Here is a 13,008-nt window from a genome sequence, read left to right as displayed (position 1 = left end):
AAATCAAGAATGCCAAATACATAAATTCCTCAGCTTACGACGCAATTCTCTATTAATTAATACACAAAAAGAGTGGCTTTGCTGTAATATCCAGAAATTTAACTAGAGACAGATCTGAAAATAATTTCATTCGGCCATTAAAACAATAATGTAAAACACTCAAATCAATTGCTAAAATGTTAGAACTCTTTTTTGTGGCCTTGATCATTATGCTTGAGCGTCTTAAAACTATTTTCAAATCTGGCGCAAAATTTTCAGATAATTGAGCAAAATCATATATTAAGTTTATGTACGTTCTGTTTTTGCCTTTGAGTCTTCATAAAAACCTTTAGCGAAGTTCACGCAAAACAAAGCCTCGGTAACCCTATCCACGCGCAGCAATATGGAACGTGCCCGGCACGTGTCATCACGAAGGAAAGGAAAAAGAGAAATAAAAGTTCCGAGAACGCGGTTGTCGCGGTAGCAGAAGAATTCTCGACGATTCTTTTTCTTCGAAAGACGACGGCAGACGACGGCAAAGAGGGAGGATGGCGCCTCGAAGATTTTCGCAAATTTCGGGCGCGTCGGGTGGTAAAAGGATAAAGAGAGAGGGTTGCTGTTGGCGAGGATGGAGGAAGCGAGATACCGATAGAGAAACGAATGGAAAAGCAGAGAGGTAGAGCGACACGGAGGTAGAGAAGTAGAGAGAGAGCAAGAGAAAGAGAGAAAGAGAGAGAGAGAGAGAGAGAGAGAGAATCAGAAACGGGGGTGAGTGCTGGCGGCGTTATGGCGGGCGCCGAGGGTGGCGCCGCGACGCTTTGGCGCCTTCGACGCCGAGACGCTCCACTGATGCTGGCTGCATGTACCCACGCACACATACATGCTCTCGTCTACCCTCTCGCTCCGGACTTACCCCCTCCCCTCCCCCCTCTTCATCCCCTATCCTTCCTACAGCGTTAACCTCCCCCGATCTCCGCACACGTAGTACACGTACGCGCGCAATGAGAGTTCGAGATTCTATTTCACATACATGCAGGCGTACACACAGGCCACCCCTGTCTATCGTCACTATCCGGCGCTACCCCTAACCGCCGCCGTGCGTGTACGGACATTCTATGCGAAAGGGGGAGGTGAGTGAATAAGGTGGACGCGACGTGGCGCGCGGGGAGGGATGTTTATAGGTGCGCATCAGAAGCGGAACTGGAATCCGTTCGTCGACTTCGGGCAGTGCGGGGAGGCGAGGGTCACTCGTCGTCGTCGTCTCCGGCGACGACGATTCGAGGGTGTGGCATGTGCCGTCAAGTGGGCCCGAACCCGAGTCTATCTATCTATCTATCTGGCCCGCATTCGCCGATGGAATTTATCGCGTCCCTCGCGAGGCAGAGGCAGGCCAAGATGGATCGTTGTTGACATCTTAAGCGCTTTGAACAACGCTTTCAGTTCGTCGTTGCGTCTTTAATTAAAAGGTCCCGTATGAAGATAAATCGGCGCGCGATCTTTTACGCTTGTTTGAGAAATCCTCTCCGGTGACATCGATAAAAAGAATCGCGTTCTTCCTCTTAAAAAGAGAGAGAGAGAGAGAGAGAGAGAGAGAGAAGTGGCGCAGTTAAAGAGGAATTCGAAAAAGAAGGCGTATGAAACATTTCTTCACCGATTCATCGATTGATTAATGATAAGTCTCGTTAATGAATAAATCGCCTGGATGCTCGTCCGCGCGTCACCTTCGTCGAAAATTCGTAACGACGGGCTTTGCATTTCGCGAAAGTTGAGAAGCACGACCTCAAAATCTACGTCGCGCGGATTTCGAATTCCATTGTGCGCGCTGCCTAAAGCGCGCGCGGGGGCCGGACGCGATTTGTTATCCCCGTCGGTTTCGCGCTTGCAGAACAGGACAAAACTGCGAAACAGCCAACGACCTGTCAATAACCGTGACATAACGCGTCCTGCAGCCGACCGCCGCGCACAGGCAGCAGCAGCAGCAACAGCACGCCCTATAATTTCGCAGCGGCGGAATCGTGGCGATAATGCCGCTCGATTGCGGCCGCATACCGAAATTAGGCGACGTTGATTGCATCTACGGACGCGGCGGAGGCGGGCGGGGGAGGTCGACGATTGCCAATTAATCGCCGAATTTTCGTTCCAAACGCTACTCTTTGCTGTACATTATTAGAGGCCTCAGATTACAAGCGCGGTCTCCGCTCGCTACGCTCCGCAATTCTTACGGCTATTCTATGCAATTGCGCATAATAGAAGGAAAAAGAGAGAGAGAGAGAGAAAGAGAGATCGGTTATTCGAAATTAAGCATTGCGTCAATTACCATACGCGCAGGGAGAACGATATGCAAACAAGTGGGCGCTTGTTATGCAGTCGTCGTCTTAAATTATGACACGCATTACGAACACACGACTACAACGACGACGGCGACGGCGACGACGGAATGGGTATCGCATTACGACAACGAGAACGAGATATAACAAGGCAGGCAGAAATTGAGTTGCGGCTTGTTACGAATTTATTGTATCGCTCCTAATCTCGTCCGCCGGGAGAACTTTCCTGAGCCTCTCGAATGTACTTTCTTAGTTACACGCGTCTCTCGCTAATCCATTAACCCCATCGTGCATGGCGTAACGCAAAGGCATCACGGTAAAAAAAAAAAAAAAATTCAATGCCCGTCGAATTTTCGTCGGATGCAAATGAAATACGTGCGGGGCGCGCGTGACAAATGTCGGTGGATGAGGTGCTATAAGAGTCCATCGCTGACGCTATATATTTCTCATCTCCCCACGGTCGAAACACATAATTATTTAAATATATTAAATAATACCGCGCGCGCTATGGGGGAACAAGATGCGATAGACTTCACGTTTATTACGTAATAATTTTAAGTACAAAATAACATAAAAGCTCATATGCAAGCGTGCTCCTCGTGTACAAAGAATACATAATGAAGAGCACGTCAAATTTTTCTTTTTTTAAATAAAAAAATAAAGAAAAGGGGGGAGAGAGAGAGAGAGATAGAGAGAAGAGCGCGTCCTCGAGCTCGCTCATTACCTGACGAACGATTTGGCGCGATGCATTATGTCGCGAATAACGCGCAATAAAGTACCTCGCGATCGTCGTAAAAACAGCACGAGAGAGATAACTAATAAAGCGCGCATTGTACCAGTCATAACGTATAATCCTGTAATGGGGGTTGTTGCACACGTAGGTTACGCGAAGCTCATAACAGTCGTAAATCCAACGAGTCGTCCTGTCCCGCCACGCCGGGGCATCGATTCGTGAAGGATCCTCTCGTTTGCTCTAATGACTCGGCACGTTCTCTTTCGCGACGAGAGGTGACGCGGCCTGAATTACAATCGCGACAAAAAGTCCCGTAGAAGAATCCACTGGACGCTGGTGCCTTCCCCTTCCCCTCTTCCCGCGGAACAACAGTCACGCGACTTTATTCCCTCCCCCCCCCCTCCAAAAAAAATTGTAAATGGCAGCTCTCGCTCGTCGCCAAATTAATTTGACGCTTGATCTCTCGCGACTTAAAAAAAAAAAAGGTCCATCGCGCGAACAACGTGGGCGAAGTTTCATGGGTTTTTAGGTTTAAATTCGCACGCGAATTTCGCGTCGAATACCCGCCTCCCCCCCCCCCCCCCGTGGCGGATCGCGATAAGGCGTCGCAAAGTATTGGATTATTCCCGGCCGTCTCCGTTGTCTCATCTGGGATATCATCTGGAAACGCGTTGACACGCGTGAAAAGACGGAGGACGGCGGCTGCGTCGGTACACACCGCACGCGGCGGCCACTATATAACAATATCCTCCCTCGTCGTGATCTTCCTCGACCCTGGTCGCGCGGTAAAATCTCCTAATAAGTTCGGTAAATATCGGAATCGTTGTTATTTTTATGTTCCGCGCGTGCGCGCGCGCGCGCGAGCGTCCATTCGAGCCGATGGCGCGGGATGGAGGAGGAAGGTGTCTCAGGGAGGGATGTAAGGATAATCCATTAGACGCGTTGTAACCGAAAACCGCGCAAACAAGGGGTGGACTTGGATTAAATGTGACGGATGGACGGACGAACGGACGGGGGATGGGACGGCTCCGCGGCTCCGGCTCTCTCTCTCTCTCTCTCGATGAAACGATCCCGCCGTGGAGAAAAGAAAGGGGGAGAAGAAAAAATACGAGAGCAAGATGTATCGTAGGGACGAGGGGGGGTAATAACGATACTAAACGCGCGCGTGTAACCGAGAGATTCGATCAGATCGCGTTATGACTGAATTCCGACGCGAATACCGAACGGATACCCGTTGATAAGCTACGAGGAGGATCCCTCCTCTCCCCCTTTTCCTCCCGGCGAAAACCCTTGCGCGCGTAACCGTTTCGCATAACCGTTCCGCTTTCCCCTGCGGTAAAAGTTCGCGGTTGATAAGATATTTCCTGGCCGATCGATTAAACAGCCTCAATCACGGTTGTTTTCCATATCTGGAGAACTGGAACGGGCAAGCACAACGGGCGTGCGTCTGTCCGCGCGCGTTGTATACCATCCCAGAAATTCAATAACATCGTCGAGTGGCCTCTGGCAGCGGTGTACGTGCTGAAGGAGAGCGCAACCCTAACGCGGGACAAATAGCACAGATACACTTTCCTATCGAGAATCCACTCGGGGGAGAGGGCGGGCCGCAGCTTTGTCTTCCGTCAATCCGTGCCGCATCTGGATTCGAAAGAGAAAAAGAGGATCGGGGGTAGGGGGGGGAGTATCGATCGGAGGAATCGGCGGAAAATCGTGACGGAGGCAAATGCGCCGCGGAGTTTCGAGACAGTACGGGGAAATCCCGCACGGCTCCAATTGCGTTTCCCCAATATTTCGCAATTTAAGTAGAATTAAAAAAAAAAAAATAATAATAAACGACCTCCCGCACGCAGACAGCACAAATGCCACGTCGCCGAGGGAACGTTTCCAAGACCTTTTAAATACGCAAAATCGCGCACCGCGGATATATGCTGATGTTTTTCCCGACGAGCGAGTGACTCGAGGCGTTCTTTTAAATCAATGACACAGTTGTGATCTAACACTGTGTATCCATTCAGGATCCGCGTGCGCGCTTCGCGCACATGTGCGGCCTTCTGGTTGGAGCGCAGCATCCGTGGGGTACACACACGCACAATCTCTCTGTTTCTCTCTCTCCCTCGCTCTTGCCTTTTTTTTTTCTTTCGCGACGATGACGCCACGGGTTTCGCGCGACTATGCGTCATCGTCGCGAGCGTGCATAAGTCGGGCCGTACTCTTCGCGCTCCATTACGATCTTCGAGGAAAAGGCCGCACCGACGGACACGCGTGTGCGTGTTCGGAGGTCGCTGATACTAATTTTGACGCGTCCCGGTGCCGACGTACACACGCACCGGACGTGGACGCGCTCTTCGGTTATTAATATCTATCGCGCGGGGGAGAGAGGGCGTCCGCGTGTACCGGAACTGTACCTTCCGTTTTTAACGGGCTTTGTCGTAAATGGTAACACGTAATCCGAGCGTCGTCGTGAATTCACGGGCGGCCTTATCTCATCCCCGCCCAGGCGGATCGTCACTCACCGAACCGGGAGGGGCGGGAGAGGGATGGAGATTTGCCATTACTATTTTAATAAAATAAAGGACGATGACTGCACACCGCGCGCAGACGATTGTGTTTGGCATCGTCGGGCATCTAAGAGTGTGTACAAGGCCCGTCAAAATTGTAGAGCCCGCGATTGTTCGTCATTTGCAGGAATACTCGCGGAGTAACGCGGAATCTCGAAATATCCTCCCGAATGAAAACGCCAAGATGTTAATGTAACACCCTTCCGACTGTTGTGAATAATTGGAAAGGAAAGTTTCTCAGCGGACCAAGTTCTCGGGATGTAATTAAAATAAAAACGGGGCAAGATTTCTTTCGCTCGTAAAAACACGGACGTACTCTTTATATAACAATTTAAAATGCTTTCTTTATTACTGTCCATTTAGTAATTATTAATGAACGATCGAGCGCATATTGAAGAGTCAATTTCGCCTCTGCATATACCGCCAATATAACTTCTTTATACTTGAAAAAAAAAAGCGAGGAGTTTATAAGGGCTAATACTTCGCAATTTACGTAACGTAAAGTTTCGTACAATTTTGCATAAGTTGATAAGAAAACTTGTCGTCCGAGTGTATTAGCATACTTCGATGGATCATGCAATTTTGTATGTCTATTATTTTTGGTCGAATGACACACGCGTGTTTGCAGGTAAATTACATGAATCATGTATTGCATCATTGTAATTTATATATTATCCTCAAATATTTGTGTCTTTCGATTTGTTCAAAACATATGTAACATCAATTTATTTATAAGTAATGATTTGTTTTTAAAAAAGCACGACATCTCTAAAAGATACGTCTCATTAATAAAAGGCTGCACTTTTTACAGAAAATATATATACTTGCCATTACAGCGTTTCTTGACAAGTAAAATCAAGCAAAATCTTGTTTAATAAATGCATACACATATATATACTGATACATAATGTTTAATTTGAGTAAATACAGTAATTTATTTTTTAATTATAAAATTTTTTCAAATAAAAATTACTGTGTAATCTGTATAGTTTCGTTGAAGTATCTAAAAATTTAGTTAAATACAGACCTGAAGATAACCTTGTTAGACTATTGAAATATTTCTGAAAGATGTTTAAGCAAAGATGTTCTTCTTTAAGTCATAAATAGATCTCTTTAAACAAAATGACTTTAATCGAAACTTTACTAATATAAAAAATGTGTATACACTTTAACTATACAAACGGACATCACACTACACATCACTTAGAAATTTCAAATATATGTATAAGCAAACATGTATTTATATTAATCAACAGTCTTATAAGAATAGGTCTTTAGATCTAAATCACTCAAGTCCTTTAGATATAAATCATAAATCTTTTAATTTTCTTTGTTATACCCAAAAAAGCAGCTTTACAGAAATATCTAAAAAATTAAATGTAGATCTAAAAATAATTTTGTAAGATTCCATCAAAGTAATTATGTAAGATACTCAACCTGAATGTTAGAATGTCAAAACTTTTTGCAGCATTACTCATCGCGTTAGAGCGACCTACATAATTATTTTGATGGTTCAACGAAATTATTTTCAGATTTGCTGTATTTGTAGATAACTCAGAAAAGTCATTCTTTCTTGATACACACGCTTGCACTGAGAAAAAAAATTTATTAATTTGACTAAATTTTTCAACTTGATTAAATTTCTTCAATTCAATTATTTATGTATTTCAGTCAAATATAAAAATAGTTAAATTGAAGTTCAAGTATTTTATGTATTTCAGTTAAATGCATAAATACTTGACTGAAGAAATTTAATCAAGTTGAAAAATTTAGTCAAATTAACATTTTTTTCTCAGTGTGTATATTTTATACTTTCTTAATACATCTAATGTTTATATTAATAATTTATTCTTACGAGTTTTGTATATTTGAAATAATTCTCCCGTTGGGATCGCGTGGGTTGATTAGCGCTCTGATTGCGGGAGGTATAATTTTGATTAGCCTCACTCTCCTATTAAGACGCGAAAACGTGCTCCACATCGGTGTGGTGGAGCAGGAGTGGTGTTTGGATAATTGAGTGTTCGTATGTCACGCATAATGAATCCGTAAATTGGGGTTTGTGACTGCTATCATTCCGATCGGTCCCGCTTCCAATTATGTCATACATATCTCGAGCGGGGTAGTGTGCGACGCACGAATAAAGTTATTCATTTTAACTGTCCGTCACTAAAAATCCTCGCCTCTCCGAAAAGGGTATCGGCATTACGCCCTGACAACGACGGTAATGACAATTAACGGCCATTGTTACCGCGAGAACTAGAAAACGATTAGCGCTATACTGAGAAAAGAATGTTGTTACCTTGACAATTTTTTTTTTAACTAAATTAAATTCCTTCGGTTCAACTATTTATGCACTGAGGGGAAAAAATGCTGGTTTTAAATAAATACTTCTTTGAATAGTATTAATAACATATTTTATAGAAAATCAATAATATTAATTTGAAACAAGTAATACTTTCTATAATTTAGAAAATATTACTTGTTTAAAATAAATATTATTGATTTCCTATAACATATGTTATTAGTACTATTCTCTCTCTCAACAAAATATTTATTTAAATCCAGCATTTTCTTCGCTCAATGTGTATTTAACTGAAATACTTAAACTTTAATTCAAGTATTTATATATTTGATTGAAACACTGAAAAAAAAATTCTTCGTAATATCAATGTATGACGTTTATTGACTAAAATTCATTGATACATTAAACTTTTTGTTAATAGTATAAATATCACATTGAACTTTTTCATTAGCCATAAATAAATTTATTAATATAATGAATTATTCTTTGTTATAATAAATAAAACATTATGATAATGAAATAATTCATTGGATCAATTTTAATAAATTTTTCACTAGTAGAATAAATATTTCATTCGAATTTATGTATAGTTTTGGTTCAGTGAATGTATATGTAAACTTGAATTAAATAAGTTTAATCCAGTTGAAAGATTTAGTCTAATTATTAACAATTTTTCCCTCAGTGTATCAAGAGGATACACGATGGGCAGGAAAAATTAATCAACGCGATAAGAAAAAAATTCAAAATAGTCGCGTTCAAAAGTTGATTATGTCAAAGCGGAAACCGGCTCTTGGCAAAATCCACGAAATTGGAAGATGTAGAAAGCGTCACGACTCGAAATGCAAAGTGTTCCGCTTTCCTCCGTTTCTACCTACGTACAGAAAGAATTCCACCGCAGAATTCTCTATACAAAATGTTACGTGTAAGATGATTCATTCGCTAATTGTCAAACTAACCAAATGACTCCTCTGTGGTTTCTGGAAATCGATCGACCTCGCCATCGACAGTCCGCCTTACATCTCCATCGTCCGCCTCTCAGACTCCCGCGATCGAATCATTAATTTCACGTATTTTATGCCGCAGCTATATAAGCTCAAACAGGTCATTAAACAATAAACAGGAAATGAACCGTCGAAGGCCACAATTACGGCGCGGAGAGAAACCCAGCGAGCCGCACTCGCACTTTACTTCCATAATAAATTCCAGATTAACGCCCGGATCGTTAAATAGCCAATAATTTAATGCTTAATCGCGATTAAGTGGCTCTCGAAACGATTATCCGCGATTGTGTGCGGTGTCCCTGAAAGTGGGTCGTCAGCGACGAAAATCTTATATGTCTCCTCGCGAGAGAGCGATTGGTGAAATCCAGCATCCGGAGTAAGCCGTTAAAAAAAAAAAAAGAGAAATCCGAAAAGTTCCGACCGAGGTCGCCGCGACGCGTGGGTAGGTCGGGAAAACAAATCTCGATGCCGAGACGAGATCTGGCGGCGGCGGCATCGCGACGACGACGTCCCGCCTCCAGCAGCAACAGCAAGACATCGGGGACATTCCCTATTTAATCTCTCGCACGGCCTACTCTATTGATTTTCCAGGGGGGAGGACCTATTGTTTTGGCACGTCGTCGCGCGTTCGTTTAATTGAACGAAAACCCGGAGCACAGATATCAATAAGAAGGCGGCCCTCCTCTCCCGCGCCTCGCGCGTACGAGAGAGAGAGAGAGAGAGAGAGAAAGAGAGAGGGAGAGAGAAAGAATCTCTACGAACGCACGTACGCACGCATAACGTCCCGGACCTGTCATCGCCGCCCCGCGTGAATCACCTCTATTTCGGGAGACACCCGCCGCAGGATCGGCCGAGCACTGGCGTGCCGCGCATCGCGAGGGGCACCTTTGAGGTTATGGGCCGCCGCTCGGCCGATTATTTACTCTGATCTGACGGCTCGACTCCCGGGTCGACTCCCTGGGGCCCGTAAGAGCGTGGATCACGCGGCCGGGTGTCCGCGGTGCGAAAGTAAAATACGCGGAGGGGAGAATCGTCGGGGGAGGGGCGGGGGAGGGTGGACAGCGACAAGGACGATGACGACGACGGCGACGGCGACGGCGGCGACGATAGACGGGCGGACGGGCGGCGGGCCAGCACGCCCATTCCGTGCGTCGGGAAACGCAGCGAACGGGAAAATCAATATTCGGCGGCCGCGTGGCTGGCCGCGCGTTTTAATCGCACGCCGGGCGATTTCGGGACCGGGCGCGTCGCGCCGCTACTCACCGCGAGGAATATCCATAGATGCGCGCCGGTGCCGTCCTCCGTCGTACGAAATCAATTTATCACTTCGGGGCGCACAGGCACTACGTCCGACCGACACAACACTCTCGCGACTCCACCGTTCCCGGTTCCGTCGTTCCCGTCGTCCAGCGGCAGCGGCAGCAGCAGCGACGGCGGCGGCGGCGGCGGCGGCGGCCAGGGCCGCCCGAGGCGTGGGAACGCGGGGGCGCCACGGTGCTCCTTCGCTAGAAATTAATAAAAGACGAAAGAAGAATTAACCATGTAAAGGAAAATCGTCGATCCGATTGTGATAACGCCTGCGAATTCTACTCTTCTGAATTTGACGCGAAATCTCGCGCGCGCGCGGTAAATCAAGTTGAAACGAAATTATGTCGAGTTTCCCTTTACAAAAGATCGATGATAATATTATTTAGCAATCACTCACTGGTTAATTCAATACTGCCAGTGAATTGGGTCTAACGATATGATGTCCTGCAATCTCTGTTTTCTAAAAGATTTTGTTTGTATTCTCTGCATTACTCTCCTTAATTATCTACTTAATCCATACTCTAGCGTTATTATTTTACTATCGTTGGAAAGGTTTAACAACGACTTCTTGTTTCACGATGTCTTTCGTCTAGCGTGCGTGCTACATGCCGCATTTTGTGCACGTAAAACTCTCCCCTTTCCTGGCACGTGCGGCAAATAAGTAAAGTTATCGTTTCAAATCACGCAGGGCTTTATAATTCCCGGTAAAACATTTTTGCAACGAGCCTCCCCGTTTTGCCGATTACGACGGAGCTTCCTCCGAATTCCCTGACGTTTCAGCCTTTCGCGCGTGTGCCCGGGGTGTGCCGTTGATTCCGATGGTGGCGTCGCGCGCGACGCGCACAGCCCTACGGTGTCCCCCCCTCGATGCAAATAACCGAGCCAAACAAACCGCGCGTCTCTCTAAAAATACCGCGCGCCTCCAAAATCCATAACCGCGGGAAAGCCGCGGCGGATCCCGGGTTCTGGGTGGTAGGCGCGTTAAAAACAATCGCCGCGAGAAAAATAACGATTACGCCGCGCGAACGACGTGTTTCGCAATCTCTCCGGCCTGCGGCGATCCGCAATAGCCTCGCGACGAATTCTTTCCTTCACGAGCGCGTACAGTAGGGTTCCTCCTTCGCTCGTTTCACACGCGGATAGAATGTATACGTTCTTCCCATCACTCCGTTTCTCTCGCTCTCGATAAATAAAACGTCGATCAACGCGGGTGCAACGTTCCGCGTTATTAATACATGACGCGCGCGCGAATAAAAAAAACGACGTCGGATCGGACTCGCTGGAGATGCCGGTCGGCATCTCCCAATGGATGCTGCGCTCGGACACGGCCGTGCCTCCGTGCCGCGGGTTAAAAACGCCAAACTTCCTCCGGCCGTGTGTCCGAACGAAGCGGGAGAGCGAGGCCGCACCAAATTTGGTCATGGTGCGGTCTCCTTCCAGAGAGCGAGGAAGAGAGAGGGAGAGGCCGGGACGTAGTAGGCTCGATACTCACGTAGTACGCGGTGCGCCAACGTAATCGCGTTTTACTATACACACGTCTGCTCTCGCGCGCGTATCTTATCGCGGACAACCGAGAGGCGGAGAGAGTTTGGTCGCTCGAAAACGCGCTCGCGTTTAAGAGCGACTTTAGCGATTTGCAGTTTCGCGCGGCGCATCGATTACCAGGTCGACGAAAATAAATTCCTCGGATAGTTTACGTGATTTTTAAAAAAAGAAGGGGAGAGCAGCGGAGGAAAGAATTCTCCCCCGCGGGAAGGCGTTCGAGCTGTTCGTCTATCGGCGCATACTTGTCATTCTTTTTCCTCTCCTTCTCCCCTTTCGTTTGGCCGATTGTTCCTGAGAAGCTAAAATTTCAGAGCGATCTTATCTCCGGTTGCGCAATCGTTACGGTTTTCCCTTTTTACTTGGAGGTTTAATTTTTTTTTTTACTGTTACGCAAAGAGATGACGGATACACTGACGCGTTATCACCCGGGAATTATCTCGAGGAAGTGGCCGTGCATTTCCTTCTCTCATTTCGCGGACAGAAAACCTTCGGCAGTTGTCTTATCATTTTTATCGCGTATCGCGAGTGCAAACGTAACGTGTCGACAATTTTGATAATTTTTTTTTTTGTAAATAAAATGATACGCAGATTTTTCTTGGCGCGCAAGGAAAGAGCGGCTTTGCCAAAGTATCTAAAAGCTGAAATAACTTTTTGTTACACGTCCCTCTCAGTCTTTTTTGTGGTAAAGTCGCCAATTTCAGCACTCTGGCGTCATTGCACAGTTCTTGTCTAATAGACGGCACGAATCGTGACCCCAAAAAAAAAACATTCCTGCGCGACTTTTTCAGCTCGTTTCAGCATTCGCGTTATCTCGCGACACGTATACGGTAACTCGCACAATTGACCGACGTTTCGTCGCTTTCAAGTCGACGTCACACATCGACGCATGAGTGACAAAAAATATGCAACACGGACTTTCGCACTCGTGCAAAGACCGACTTTACTCCCTCATTACATGATATAGTGTCAGACGGTTAAAATAATTACGCGCCGTAGCGGCTCTCTCGCTGCCGGAATTGCTGCAAAACTTTTTACAGCATTACACGGGGCGCTCTATACAATTATTTCGATGGTCCATTTACAAAGTTATTTTCAGATCTGTATCAAGCTAAAATTTTTAGACGCCCGCACAGCGAATTTGTACTTTCCGCGTGGCTAAGACAATTTGAAAGATAAATCACGGCCAGGCGTCGATGGTGCGTGCCAAAGGACGGGGAAAAAGGGAGAACAATTTGTTTCACGGAATTAAGAATCT

General features: G+C 46.0%; 1 protein-coding gene across 3 annotated transcripts in view; it reads right to left on the bottom strand.

The window, feature by feature from the left end:
- Window positions 1-11,506, bottom strand: part of LOC105832885 (talin-1) — a 46,855-nt gene extending 35,349 nt beyond the window's left edge. For 2 of the 3 annotated variants that reach the window (XM_012674194.3, XM_036290581.1), the window contains exon 1: window positions 10,164-11,499. The gene's annotated coding sequence lies outside the window, so the exon portion shown is untranslated. Of the gene's footprint in view, window positions 1-10,163 lie in introns of all 3 variants that reach the window. The other variant, XM_036290582.1, reaches the window with a different exon arrangement.
- Window positions 11,507-13,008: the final 1,502 nt, after the last annotated feature.

The sequence above is a fragment of the Monomorium pharaonis genome, chromosome 8 (assembly GCF_013373865.1).
Source record: "Monomorium pharaonis isolate MP-MQ-018 chromosome 8, ASM1337386v2, whole genome shotgun sequence".
In the NCBI taxonomy this organism is placed as follows: domain Eukaryota; kingdom Metazoa; phylum Arthropoda; class Insecta; order Hymenoptera; family Formicidae; genus Monomorium; species Monomorium pharaonis.
The sequence above is the reverse complement of the archived record's forward strand: the minus strand, read 5'-3'. Positions and strand labels throughout refer to the sequence as shown.